Genomic DNA, 14,998 nt, shown 5'->3' with positions numbered 1-14,998 from the left:
GCCCTTCTTGACCTCCTGAAAAGCTTAGATCACCCAACACTATGATGTTGCACCAATAAACCAGCAACACTTCCTTACAAGATACAAAATTCCAGCCTCCGGATCTCTGGGATGAGGGATCCATATATAGATGTCTGCAAGGGAGGTGAGTCAGCTTTTGAGATTTGATTAGTGTCTTCCCTCTGATAGTTCTTGCTTCCACTTGGAGATTGATGATCTCTTACTCATCCCTGGTCGAATTCAAAGAGGCAGGTGTCACAGGAGAAGTTTCTGGAAGATTCCATGCTTCTCCACCTCGCGGATTGACACTTCCATTTGTCCCTTCTTGCCCATCGCACCCCATAGAAGGGATTTTTGAAATGAAACACACCTATTGTGTGTATTTAGGTGAGATGCAACGCACTTTGCCTATGGAGTAGGTGAAATGGTCCACTTTTGACCAGTTCTGAGTAGTTTTTCATGGAGAACTTCTGGGAGAAGCTGTAATCAGTTGACCTTGTTCTTTTAGGGGTTGGAATAACACCTTTAGGGACTTAGGAGCCCTTGGTTTATGGAAATTTATGCTTGGGTTTGTAGCGCCCAAAAATGTCTATAACAGTAAGGTTCCTTGAGGATTGTGTAGTTCTGACAGTGTGTTAGAGCAGTGTTCCACTTGGTGAGGTGAGAATCATCCACTAGGAACAACGCAAGGAAATAGGAGCTTAGAGGGCAGAGGGGAAGGCTTCTGAGAAGCCATGATTGCCTATGAGAATCTATGAGGATTTTACTGAGAGCTGGCTAGCTGTGAGAGATAAGGATTTGTATAATTCCTATGTATTTCCACCTTGTATGATAATACAGATAGTGGTGTTTTTAGTTGAGGCTTTCCCCAAAGTATTTTCATGTGTCTTGGATGATTGATTCTTCTTCTTCTGGTTATATGTGTTCAGCTCGATCTTTCTCAATCTTTAAGCTTCCGTAAATTAATCGTAGAAGTAGATTATAATATTTTTCTTTGGTTATATTTCATTACTAGGTTAATCTACAGTTAGCTTTTCTACATGGTCTTAGAGCGATATTTGTAGAAAATTTGTAGAATTTCTACATGGTATCGCAGCCTAGTTTATCAGAGCTGTGAACAGTATACTGAGAAGAGAATTCGAAGTTTGAAGTTCAGGGTTGCAGGTACAAATCAAATTCTTATCATACTTCAAGGTTGCCCAATGGCGTTCTATGGCTTGAGACTCGAGTATGCCTTGGATGGTAGCTCAAATTACATAACATGGAAAGATCGCATGGAAGTTGTATTAGAAGACAATGGTTAGAAGGATTTCATTGATTAAGAAATCCCAAAGCTAGCTTCAACTAATGCATAAGAGTTGGCTAAGTGGAAGAAGTGTGTGGCGAAGGTGAGACAGATCATCCTTAGGGAGTTCAAGACCATATTATCTCGAGTCTCCATGGAAAAGGATACTCCATTTTCAATGTGGAAGACATTGAAGACCTCTACCAGAATAGTAGAGACCAAAGGAAATTGGTGCTCAAGTATAAGCTTCAAAGAATCAAGATGGAGAACGAAGATACTATTTCCACATATCTAAACAAGCTCACCACTTGCAGAGATGAGCTTGGTAGTGTGGGAATAACTACTGCCGATGATGATATGGTGAGCCTTGCTCTCCTTGGCCTTCCAAATAGTTGGAATAGCTACTAGGACTCTATGAATGGAATGGAGAAACTGTCGGATTGGGAACAACTGTGGTCAGATCTGATGCAAGAGGAGATCAGGAGGAGCACACGAGATGGTTCTTCATCCAAGGATGATGAAGAAGAAAATCTGGCCTTAGCAAGTAAGGCAAGGAAAGGAAATGGGAAGGTTTCCCATTCCAAATTGAATTCTTATCATGGAGGGAAGAAGGGTGACAAGTCTAAAGTGAGATACTTTAATTTTCATGAGATGGGACATTATGCAACTAATTGCCCATTGAAGAAGTCCAAGAAGGGATCCTCGGAAGGATCGGAAGGTGAGGCATTACCCTCTCAGTTCAAAATGGACTTTACCCTCATCGCATGCATGGTGTCATTGATGATGGATTGTGTCTAGTTTATTTACAATGGAGCCTCATTCCAGATAACCAGTGATAAAAGTTTATTCAGTGCCTTGGAGGAGAAGGACCTCAAGATGCACAGAGAGATGGGTGATGACGAAAGGTATAGTGTTTCAGGAGTGGGCACAGTTTCTTTTGAGAGGGAGCATGGAGCTCCTATCACCTTAATACATGTGAAGTATGTGGCTGGATTGAAGAAGAACTTGGTATCGGTAACGATGTTGGAGGACAAAGGCTACGATGTTGTCTTCAGTAAAGGAAAGGAATTCCTTAGACACATCACCACGAGATAGGTGAAATAGATCGGTTTACAAATTAAGAACCTGTATGCTCTTGAGGTTCAAGATGCATGCAAATCCTTGAGGAGAAAGGAAAATGTTAGAGACTCGGTGGTTGAGAGGGAGATTAAATTACCTCTCAACATGCAACCCCAGAAGAAGTCTTGGACAATTATGGAGGAGCCACAATTGGAGAAGCGAAGAGGAGATCGAGTGAAGAGATCCACTCATGCAGATACCTCCATTAGGGGGGGAATTTTGATCCAAGTGGGTAGAGGGATCACATGCAGCCATACCTCCAGGTGTGAGGTGGGGCGATGTGAAATGATAGTCCCATGAAGGCTGAAATTGGGTAGGGTCCATTGAGAGGTTTTATCCCAAGGATCGTACCTTGCTACGAAAGCCCAAAGTACATAGCAGTGGGAGGAATTAGCAGGTTTGATGTAGTCAAAGATGAAAGTGACATAGGATAGAGCAGTTAGATACTGAAGAGAACAAAGAAGGATTCACAAAGTGTAGAAAGGCAAAGTCAGTGGAAGCGCAAAGTTTTCAGTTGACAGAGGCAATAACAGTCAGAGACTTTGATGACAGATGTATCATATTGATTCAGGTTGGATGTTTTTTTTTATTTCTAGAGTTACTGGAGCAAAAACAGTAGAGAGAAGTGTTGCATGCATAACATTCCAAAGGTTCACGACCGGGATCGATTTGAATTCCTTTATTGTTGAGAGGGAGTGTTGAAAATAGCAACAAGAAATGATAAAATAGAATACAGAAATTGCAATTTTAATTTGTCCTTGAATTAAAATTGTGAATTAAATTCGAATTTATCCTCACTAGATTCTTGGAAATAATTAATTCATTCATTATGGATTAATTAGTTGGAGAAATCCAAGTTAGAATTCTTTCTGAAGTCATGCAAGAGTTATCCCTTAAATTAAGGAGATAAGCCTTAATTAAGGAGATAATATTGAGTTATATTTGAGTTGTAATTAGTTAACTCACTTTACTGAGTTAAGTCCAGTTAAATTAGTTCCAAACTGGTTGAGGAACTAATTGTGAGTTATCAATTAGTTGATGCTTGCATGCACTCAACTAGTGTACTCTAGATAACTGAATATTCCCTCATCAGTAACTCATGCATGTCTGTTCTAAGAAAGACCCATTTGGGCTAAATGTCAAGGACAATGTGTTGGCTTGTATGGGCCTAACCCAGGTTCAGAGGTGATTTAGGCAAGAAAATCCAGGTACTACTGGCCCTTTTGGAAACAGTGCACAGAGCACAGACTAAGGTCTCACCTGAAGTAGTATGGGAGGGTGCTAGAACTAGGTTTCCACAACCTGGGGATGTCTGATGAGCTTTTGGAGGTCCGCAGTTTGACCCTGTATGCACATCGCTACGTTCACTTGCTATTCCTTCGCAACTTGCGATGCTACTTCTGTGCAGCCCTTCTCGGGGTGCAACCCAAATAATACCCTAGTTCCTTGCTATTCAACCTGCTATTACCCGATTACTTAACTTATTTGTGCAAGACTAATGATTATTGCAGCATATTCAACAATCATATCAGTGCACATGATAAATAAAATAGTATAAATGTAAAGAAGGCAATGCACAATTAGATACGCAAAAATAGGAATCAACTTCTCTTTATTATTCTTCGATCAATATTACAGACTCGACACCATGATGCGCAATCAGCTGCAGGGGTCTGCACACTCAGCTGCCGACTCTACTAGGCCTCTGCGCACTCAGTTGTAGAGCCTCTTCCTACTACTATGACCCAATACACTTAGATTTCTACTCTATGCTCCAACCATTCACATTCTTCTCTCTTTCTAGTTCGCTCCCTTTACAACTTAGAGCCTCGCTCTATTTATACAATCCCATGGTCCGCGGACAAGGAAAATTTTAAGGATGGAAAATTTTCTTGAAGTTTAAAACATTGGCGAATCTCACTAATCCCTAATATGCAAATTATAAATGTTTATTGATATATTTGTAAAATTAATCAAATTTATAATTATTTTATATATAGTCTCTCTATAATGTTGGCGATTTTTAAGGTAAAATAATTTTATATTCTAAAATTTGGGCGAATCGTCTTTTATAAAATTGGAAATTGGCGAATCTTTTTTGTGGAAAAATCATGGAAAATTAGCCCACTGGGCGAAAATTAGCCCCTAAAATTTTCCATGTCCGCGGACCATGGGTAGGCCGACACAACTTTACATCACATTACAATACTTTAGGGCGGGAAACCTTATGACTCATCCTATACTTCATGCTCTGCACCCACAATTCACGGAGTCTTACAAAACCTTTGACCAAAACATGGGCTTTGAGCCCCAAAACATGCTGTGGGTGGTTCCATGCCTAACAAGCCCCCAACGCAATCATCGTGACTTGTTCCGAGTCACTCTGCTGGTGCAGTGATCTTGGCACGAACCCCGTCAACTGGTCCTGTACTACTCAGAGGTCTGTGGCACGCTGTTCTACGGTTTGTTGGACCTACTGCATTCTTTCTTCTGAATCATCTGCATCTGAATCATGTCCTTACCTCTGTACTGGCATCTGGTGAGTGTGTTTATAGTCCCGTGCCCTCGTCCGGTTCCTCGGGTCGTGAAGACTATGCTTCAGTCAGGTAGTCAGAGAGCCGGCCCACCCGTGTAGGGTTTCAAGTGACTATTGTTTACATTGCTTGGGAAGGGTTCTCCATTTAGTTTGACTAGCTGGACTGCGCCTCCATTTGTGACCTCCTTAACTACATACGGTCCCAGCCAGTGCATTTTTAATTTGCCCGGAAATTTTTCAAACTTGTTGTCATATTACAACACTAAGTCGTTTACCTTGAAGGTGCACAACTTGATATGGCAGTCGTGTCAGGGCTTTTCTTGCTGCTTTTGTAACTGTTGATGAAAGCCAACCAGAAACTATTCTTCCTTGAGTTCTTCTTATTGCGCGAGCCTTTCTTCCAGAGCTTCACGGTCCATCATGCCTATGAGCGCTGCTATTCGTAGACTAGGTATGATGTATTCCATTGGCATGACAGCTTCCATGCCATAAACTAACTGGAAAGGTGTCTGTCCCGTCAATTTCTTGCACGTTGTCCTGTACACCGATAATATGGCAGGTATGCGCAGGTCTGAGTTGTTTTGCTGCACGTTACATACTTTTGTCAGTGCAATCTCCAGTATTTTGTTGAATGCCTCTAATGTCCCATTAGCCTATGGGTGGTACAATGTACTTTTGTGATGATACACCTGGAACTCTTCTGTGAGAGTGCTGCCTGTTTCATTCAAGAAATGTGTTCCACGATCTCTCATTAAGATTTTCGAACAGCCAAATCGTGTCAACACATTTTCGATCAAACATTTCGTAGCCATAGTGGTCATGCAGTCCTTGACCAACTGTGCTTCCACCCATCGTGTCAGGTAATCCATTGCGGTGATGATGTAATGCGCACCTGTCTTTCCCTAAGGTTTGATTGAGCCCACAAAGTCGATTTCCCATTTTTCAAATGGCTGTAGTGTCATTTGGGGATTCAGTGGCATCTCATCCCTTCGTGATGGTTTTCCAGTCCTTTGACATATATCGCAGGCCTTACAGTGCGCTTTCGAATCTTGGTGCAAGGTCAGCCACCATAACGCTATGCAAAGAATCTTCTATGCGGTCGAGTGTCTTGCATAGTGTCCTCCTACAGTGCCCCCATGTGCTTCTGTGAGGATCTGACCTCGTTCAAATTTAGGTACATATCTTCACAATATCTCATCATTTCCCATCTTGTAAAGGCACCCCGCGAAGACAAAAAAGTCCACCGCGCGCACCACCAATTCCTTCTTCTATTGGATTGATTATTCCTTGTACACAGTTTTTGTTGTTAAAAAATGGATTATATCTTCGAAGTGTCTATCCACGACGCACACTGCAAAGAGCTGTGTATCAGGTAGTCCCTCCTCCAAATTCATGGGTTCCTCGCCTATCTTAATTCGTGACAAGTGATCTAGCCCTACATTTAGCCGTCATGACTTGACTATGACCTCAGAGTCATATTCTTGAAATAGTAGGAGCCATATGCATATGCACCCCCCCAACACAGGATTATTCACCAGGTATTTCAATGCTGAATGGTCGGTATACATATTGAAGTGTCCCCCGAGTAAATAGTGTCAGTATTTTTGGAGTGTGTACACCATTGCCAACCCCTGGTGCTCGATGGTAGAGTAGTTCTTATTTGCTTTGGAAAATCTTCGACTCACAAACGCGATCAGGTGATCCACACCCTCTATGCCCTCCTGTGTGAGTACGACTCCCAACGAGATACACGACGCATCAACATGTACATGAAATTCCACATCCCATTTTGGGAAGACTAGGATTGGAGCGGAGGACCTTCAGGACATCCAAACTCTTCATATAATCATCATTCCAGTAATATGTAACATCTTTTTTCAATATCTTTTCCATCAACGCGGTTATTTGGGCATAACTTTTGATGAACTTCCTATAGTATCCAGTGTGTCCCAAGGTAGTGCACAGTTGTTTAACACTTCATGGTGCTTCCAAATTTAGGATAATGACAATATTCACCGGGTCCACCATCATGTTGGAAATAATACTGAGAGGGGGGGGTGAATCAGTATTATCAGATCAATAAAACTTTTTCAATGCTCAGAAACATATACGCTACTTCAGTTAAGTGAACCAGCATGTACACGCTACTGTGTCTAAGGAAAACAGCGTATAACCATAAAACTTATAATTTAGTTAGTTTATCTTCAGTTAAGTGCATCAGGTCATCATTCACCATATTAAGAGTAAACAGATGCAATATAACATAACAGATTATCACACAAAAGCCACACACATGAACACCATGATATAAGGTGGAAACCCAATGTGGGTGAAAACCACCTGCTGCAAGTCGTCTCTATCTTTCTTTAATAAGAATTTCAGTTTACAATATTTTGTACTGGTGCAGCCTTATACCAGTACGCAGGCTACAACCTGCAGAAGGCTTCAACCTTCTCTCGTTCTCCAAACTTCCTTCGAAGGGAGCTCCAACCCCCTTTGCTCTTGTACTAGCTAAGATACTAGTACGTAGGTGCTGGCCTACAATCTTCTTTCCTTTAGGTACCACTTTTCATCAATTTTCAGACTGGATACTCCTGAAGCACAACATTACAATCTGAAGACCATGATTCATTCACAAATCATATAAAACAACCAATACTAGCATCATCAATCTTTGAATCACTGAACCACTGAAACCCTGTCAAACCCAGTCACCAGAACACAGAGCAGATTACAGAACTCTGCAATAACAGTCAGATCCAGCTGCAACCCAAAAATCAAGCTCCAAAAGATATACGCTACTACTATGAAGGAAACCCGCGTATACACGCGGTTTTACCGAAGACAACCTGCGTACAGATCTAAAAATAATCTTTCATAACTTGCAGCTGTACCAGATTTCAGTTATACCCAGAACATAGCATTGCGTCAGTATGCAGATCTAGAAATTCACATAATCAACCATATAAAGATAGTTCATTTCAAACCATTTGATCCCGATCTCTCCTTAGATCTTGTTCTCCATCAACCGATGAGATCTCTCCTTAGCTCAGATCAAGCAATACACCATCAACCAATAACCTGCATACTGGATCTAATACTTCATCAGATATTCAAGACATTTCAGATACTTTTGCCTAATGATCTTCTTCTCCTTATATAGCCTTAGGTCTTGCTCAATACCACGAGCCAAAACCATAGAAATCCAAAACCATCAACTCAAAACTAGGGATCGACACGTCCGTCGAGACACCATGGTCCGAAACCATAGGCACAACTTCCAAGGAATAACCGCCACGGACCAAAAAAGAGTTTTCCACATACACGCGCTTTTAATGAAGCCAACCTGCGTGTACACGCGACTTGGGCTTGATGAACCTGCGTATATGAATTTTCTCTTCTTCTTATAGTCTGATCATCAATTCCTTGCTGTTGACCTTCTGCACTATGATTTGTTATCAGTGAGGTTTGCCATCAAGGACAACACTTGTCTCATAATGCCAACAATCTCCCCCTTTGGACTTGATGGCAACCCCAAGATCCTTAGAATCATTCTCCCCCTTTGTCATCAAGGGTAAAGGGATGTGCTCCCCCTGAGTACATGCTGATTTCTCTGCTCTGCTGTGCTGAACATGCTCCCCATGACTGTAGGCAAGATCTGCAAAAGATGTTCTTCAAACGAACCAAGACTTATACATCATAAGGGACCTTCCTATCACCAAAATACTCAATGCATGCATCCATACTCCCAACCAAGAGGAGATACATCAGAAATATAATAACCAATAACAATACATCATTCATCCATCCCAGGCATAGTGGGGAAATCAACATAGGCCGTTACATGACCTTGACACCATAAAAGAGATGTCACAGAAGAGATACATGACATAGAGACAACAAATCTAGACCAAGACTTATGAAAGTCACAAGCAGCATCTGATACACCTCTTTTTAGATCAGCATCCAAGATTTCCTTCTGAGCTCCTTCTCCTGAAACAAATAATAGATGTGTACTAGAACCAAAAGCATCTAAATGCCAACAATGCTTTATGAAACTTGAATCTTCTCCCCCTAAACCTGTGCCTGCTACTCCCCCTGAACCTGTGCCTGAAGAATTCTAGCATACCCATCTCAGACCTTCTCCGACCAGAGTCTGCCCTTGCTGTTCAGAACTCCATATACGCGACTTCTCCTGGAGAAAACAGCGTATGCACGCGGATATGCTTTCTGCAACACACGTACGCCATACACGCGACTTTCCCAGCATAGATCGGCGTATATACGCGGATATCCCTTACATAACTTGCGTATACCAACTTTTCTGTAGAACAGACAAGCTTCAACAGCGGGATGAAGCATCAACTACTCCCAGCTTTTGTCTGAGATATTCAAAAGTTTCCCTGGGCAGTGGTTTTGTGAGAATGTCAGCAACTTGTTCCTTAGAAGGAACATACTCCAACTTGACCTTCTGCTCAAGCACTTGTTCCCGAAGAAAATGGTACTTGATTGGTATGTGCTTGGTCTTTGAGTGCATGACTGGATTTTTTGAAATGCTGATTGCACTTGTATTATCACATAAGATAGAGACTGGTGGAGTGCAGGTGATTTGAAAATCCTGCAAGGTCTGCATCATCCAAAGAAGTTGTGTGCAACAAGATACCGCAGCCACATATTCTGCTTCAGCTGTAGATAAGGCAATTGAGCTCTGTTTCTTGCTGAACCAAGATACTAATCTGGAGCCCATAAAGAATGCACCACCACTTGTGCTCTTCCTGTCATCCACGCTTTCGGCCCAATCTGCATCTGTATAAGCATGAAGTGTGAGATCTGTATCTCTAGGATACCATAAGCCATAATTTTGTGTCCCTTGAAGATATTTGAAAATTCTCTTCACTGCCTGAAGATGAGTCTCCTTTGGATTTGCTTGAAATCTTCCAACTATTCCGACTGCATGCATGATGTCTGGTCTGGTACCTGTCAAATAAAGCAAACTCCCAATCATGGATCTATAAGTTGGTTGATGAACTGCTGCTGATTCATCATTTGCACTGAGGCTGCATCCTGTAACCATAGGTGTACATACAGGTTTTGAATCTTCCATGCCATACTTCTTCAAGATCTGCTTGAGGTACTTGGTTTGAGACAAGAAGATACCTCCTTCATTTTGTTGGATTTGCAATCCAAGAAAGTATGTCAATTCTCCAAGAAGTGACATTTTAAATTCTTTCTGCATAACCAAGGCAAAGTTTTGACTCATAGTCTCTTCATTGCTACCAAAAATAATATCATCAACATAAACAACAAGTATTAGCAATTTGTTATTTTCAACTTTTATATAGAGATTGCTATCTGCTGATCCTTTTGAAAAGCCTTGTTGGTGAAGATATTTGTCCAACCGATAGTACCAAGCCCTTGGAGCTTGTTTGAGACCATAGAGAGCCTTTTTCAATCTGCATACAAGGTTTGGATCATTCCCAAGAATGAAACCATATGGCTGCTCAATATAAACTTCTTCTTCTAAGTCTCCATTTAGAAAGGCTGATTTCACGTCCATTTGAAATACCTTGAAATTTTGAAAACTTGAGAGAGCAAGGAACATTCGGATGGCCTCAAGTCTTGCAACAGGAGAAAAAGTCTCTTCAAAATCTATCCCTTCTTGCTGTGCATACCCTTTACAAACAAGTCTGACCTTGTTTCTAATTACTTCTCCATTTTCATTCAATTTATTTTTGAAGACCCATTTTGTCCCTATGACATTCTTATCTTTTGGTCTAGGAACCAATTCCCAAGTGTTGTTCTTTTCGATCTGCTCAAGTTCTTCATCCATTGCTTTGACCCAACATTCATCTTTGCATGCCTCTTTCACATTTTGTGGTTCAGTGGAAGAGAGTAATGCCAAATAGCTTGAAGCTTCTGCAATTCTTCTTCTTGTTTGTATTCCTGCTTCTTTCTGCCCCACAATCTAAGATTTTGGATGATTCTTTTGAACACATCTGGATGGAGTCTTCTCTTCTATTCTTGTCTGCTCCTCTGGTTCTTCTTGAGGTTCTTCTTCTTCTTGAGGTTCTTCTTCTTCATCATTCTGCCTTTGAGGGTAGCCTTCATCTTCTTCAATGTCTTCATGATGAACTTGCCTAGGAATATATCCCTTCTCATCAACCACTACATCAATGCTGTCAACAATTCTGCCAAGTCTTTTATTGTAGCACTTGTATGCTTTGCTATATGGAGAATAACCAAGAAGAATGCCTTCATCTGCTCTTGGTTCAAGTTTTCCAAGTTGCTCATCAGTATTCTTAATATAACATTTGCTCCCAAATATTTTGAAGTGCTTTACCGAAGGAGTCTCACCACTCCAGAGCTCATGAGGTGTTTGAGTGCTATTTACTCGGACATTTGTTTTGTTAAGAATAATAACCGCAGCATGTGCAGCTTCACCGCAGAAAGTTGCGGGAGTACCTGATTCATCAAGCATAGCACGAGCCATTTGTTGGATTGTTCTGTTCATTCTTTCCACCACCCCATTTTGTTGAGGAGTTCTAGCTGTAGAGAATTCTCTTCTTATCCCATGTTCTTCACAGAAATCGAAAAATTCGTTTGAGGTAAACTCCCCACCTCTATTAGATCTGAGGCACTTAATTTTGTGTGCTGATTCATTTTCAACCAAGGCTTTGAAGGATTTGAATTTTTCGAATGCTTCATCTTTGTGCTTCATAAGTCCTAACCAGACAAACCTGGAGAAATCGTCAATGAATAATGTCAAGTATTCTTCTCCTCGAGGTGTTCTTTTTCTGAATGGACCACATGTATCTGTATGTACTAGCTCAAGAGGCATGCTAGCTGATCCTTCCTTCTCTAGAAAGTTAGTTATGGTTTGCTTTCCAAACTGACAAGCTTTGCATATAGTGTTGTCTGGAATTTTGATATCTGGAAGACCACGAACTGCTTGATATTTGCATGCTTTCCTTATTTGTGAAAAGCTTAGATGCCCTAACCTTCGATGCCATAGCCAATGTTCATCATCCTTGCTCAAATAGCATTGTTGTGGTCCTTCTTCAAATATGTATAGATTATTTGGAGTCCTTCTTCCTTTGATCACTGTTTTACCTGTATCAAGATCACGAACACAACATCAATTTGATCTAAATATTACCTCTGTTCCTTGATGGCACATCTGACTGACACTCAGAAGATTATGCTTCAATCCATCAACATACAAAACATTTCCAGCTTTGACCTTCTCTTTTAATGGAGCCACACCTTTTCCTTTTATGGCTGTAGAGATATCGTTTCCAAAAGAAACTTTCTTCCCCTTTTCTAATGCGGTATATGACTCAAGCTTTTCTTTGTCCCCTGTCATATGCTTCGAACATCCGCTGTCAATGTACCATAGAATTTCTTGACCTTCTGCATAAAAGGCTATCCCACATCTTTCTGGTTGTGGTTCCTTTATTCTCCATGTTCTGACATTTGAGTTTTGCTCCTTCTGAATTGTCTTCCGGAACCTGCTCCTGCATTCAGAGTCTTCATGACCAAAGTTATTACAAATAGAGCATTCAACTTCATTTTCAAGGACCGAAAAGTTGTTATAAGTCCTTTTCATGGTTCCAGTCATTCTCCCTTGCTTTTGAGCTTCTCTAGTCATGATTGTCTTGTATGCAACACATTGAGCTGCTTTGTGACTGAAGTTATGGCAAGAAAAGCATTGGCCATTAAAGAAAATTCTGCGATAACCAGATCTATCATCCAACTGATTGTAGCTTCTATTTATTCTTGGAGCAAATTGGGAAGATTTTACCTGTGGCTGATTGTAGCTTCTGTTTGTCTTTAAGGCAGTTTGTCCCCAAATTTCTTGATGGTCTTTATTTGTTCTTGAGGTAAACTGTCCCTGATTCACCTGATTACTTTTAATTGGCCTTTGCTCACTTTTCCTTGCTGCATCAAGATAACTTTTAGAGGTAGAGGCTTGAGATGTTTCTCCATGATATCCAAGACCTGTCTTGATCAGAGGAGATCGCTGCACATTGATAATCTCATCCAAGGTTTCAGATCCTTTAACAAATTTAAGATTAATAACTTTTGTTTTCTCAATCTCTTTTCTAAGACCAACAATTTCACCTTCTAGTTTTTCAAGATGTTTTTCCTTTTCATCAATTTGAAATTGTAGAGTATCAATGATCACATTCTTTTCTTCTATACATCTCTTGAGTCTAGTAATTTCATCATAAAGATTATCCACATCTATAGCATCCATATAATCATCATCTTCAAATTCCATTAACAACTTATATTCATTACCTCGTTCATCTTCATCACTATTTGGTAGACCATCACTATCTTCATGAGTGTAGTAGCTTTTCTTATTTGCACTTTGTTTCTTGTTCCATCTAGCAGGTTCCTTTCCTTTATCCTTATAAGGACATTTTGCAGCATAATTACCTACTCTTCCACAAGCAAAGCATTTAAAAGGTAACTTACCTCTGAACCTTCCAGAACCCCTTTGAAGATTTCTGACAAAATTTGATTCTTCTTCCTCTTCTTTTGGGACGTGGCTTGCTTCATAATAATCTTCTTTGCCTGATGCCTTGAAAGCAACTTCTCTTCTGTCTGATGGACCTCCCTTTCTCATTTCATAAGCAGTTAGAATTCCATGTAGCTGAGACATAGTAAGAATTCGTAGATTTTCCTTTTCTTCTATTGCAGATACTTTAGATTCAAACTTGGGGGACAATGATCTTAGAACCTTTTCAACCACTATAGCCTCTTTTATTTCTTCACCCAAATTTTTCATACAATTAACAATCTCATCTACCCGAAGAAAATAGTTAGCCACACTTTCATCATTATACATCTTGAGAGTTTCATATTGAATCCTGAGAGTTTGAAGTTTAGCACGCTTTACCTGTTCATCTCCTTCATAGCTTGTGACAATTTTGTCCCATATCTCTTTTGCGGATTTGTAGTGCATTACCTTCATGAATTCCGTTTGGGATATACATCCCAATAGGGTACTGACTGCTTTCGCATTTGTTTCATACTTCTTTTTCTCAGCTGCATCTGTAGGAGTAGCTGAAGGAAAAGTGTAGCCTATTTCTACGATGTCCCAAACTTCTGTACCAAGAGATTGAAGATAGGCAGCAACTCTTACCTTCCAATAATTGAAGTTTGTCCCATCAAAAACCGGTGGCCTGATTGATGCTTCTCTCTCGTAGTTGCTCATGATGAACGATCTACCTTCAAGCGATCAAGCTTTTCTGAAGGACCTGCTCTGATACCAATTGTTGGAAATAATACTGAGAGGGGGGGGTGAATCAGTATTATCAGATCAATAAAACTTTTTCAATGCTCAGAAACATATACGCTACTTCAGTTAAGTGAACCAGCGTGTACACGCTACTGTGTCTAAGGAAAACAGCGTATAACCAGAAAACTTATAATTCAGTTAGTTTATCTTCAGTTAAGTGCATTAGGTCATCATTCACAATATTAAGAGTAAACAGATGCAGTATAACATAACAGATTATCACACAAAAGCCACACACATGAACACCATGATATAAGGTGGAAACCCAATGTGGGTGAAAACCACCTGCTGCAAGTCGTCTCTATCTTTCTTTAATAAGAATTTCAGCTTACAATCTTTTGTACTGGTGCAGCCTTATACCAGTACACAGGCTACAACCTACAGAAGGCTTCAACCTTCTCTCGTTCTCCAAACTTCCTTCGAAGGGAGCTCCAACCCCCTTTGCTCTTGTACTAGCTAAGATACTAGTACGTAGGTGCTGGCCTACAATCTTCTTTCCTTCAGGTACCACTTTTCATCAATTTTCAGACTGGATACTCCTGAAGCACAACATTACAATCTGAAGACCATGATTCATTCACAAATCATATAAAACAACCAATACTAGCATCATCAATCTTTGAATCACTGAACCACTGAAACCCTGTCAAACCCAGTCACCAGAACACAGAGCAGATTACAGAACTCTGCAATAACAGTAGATCCAGCTGCAACCCAAAATCAAGCTCCAAAAGATATACGCTACTACTAT

The sequence above is a fragment of the Pinus tabuliformis genome, chromosome 1_2, assembly GCF_031772625.1.
Source record: "Pinus tabuliformis cultivar Carrire ecotype Pingquan chromosome 1_2, CPIR1, whole genome shotgun sequence".
Classification (NCBI taxonomy): domain Eukaryota; kingdom Viridiplantae; phylum Streptophyta; class Pinopsida; order Pinales; family Pinaceae; genus Pinus; species Pinus tabuliformis.
Note: the sequence above shows the minus strand (reverse complement) of the source record.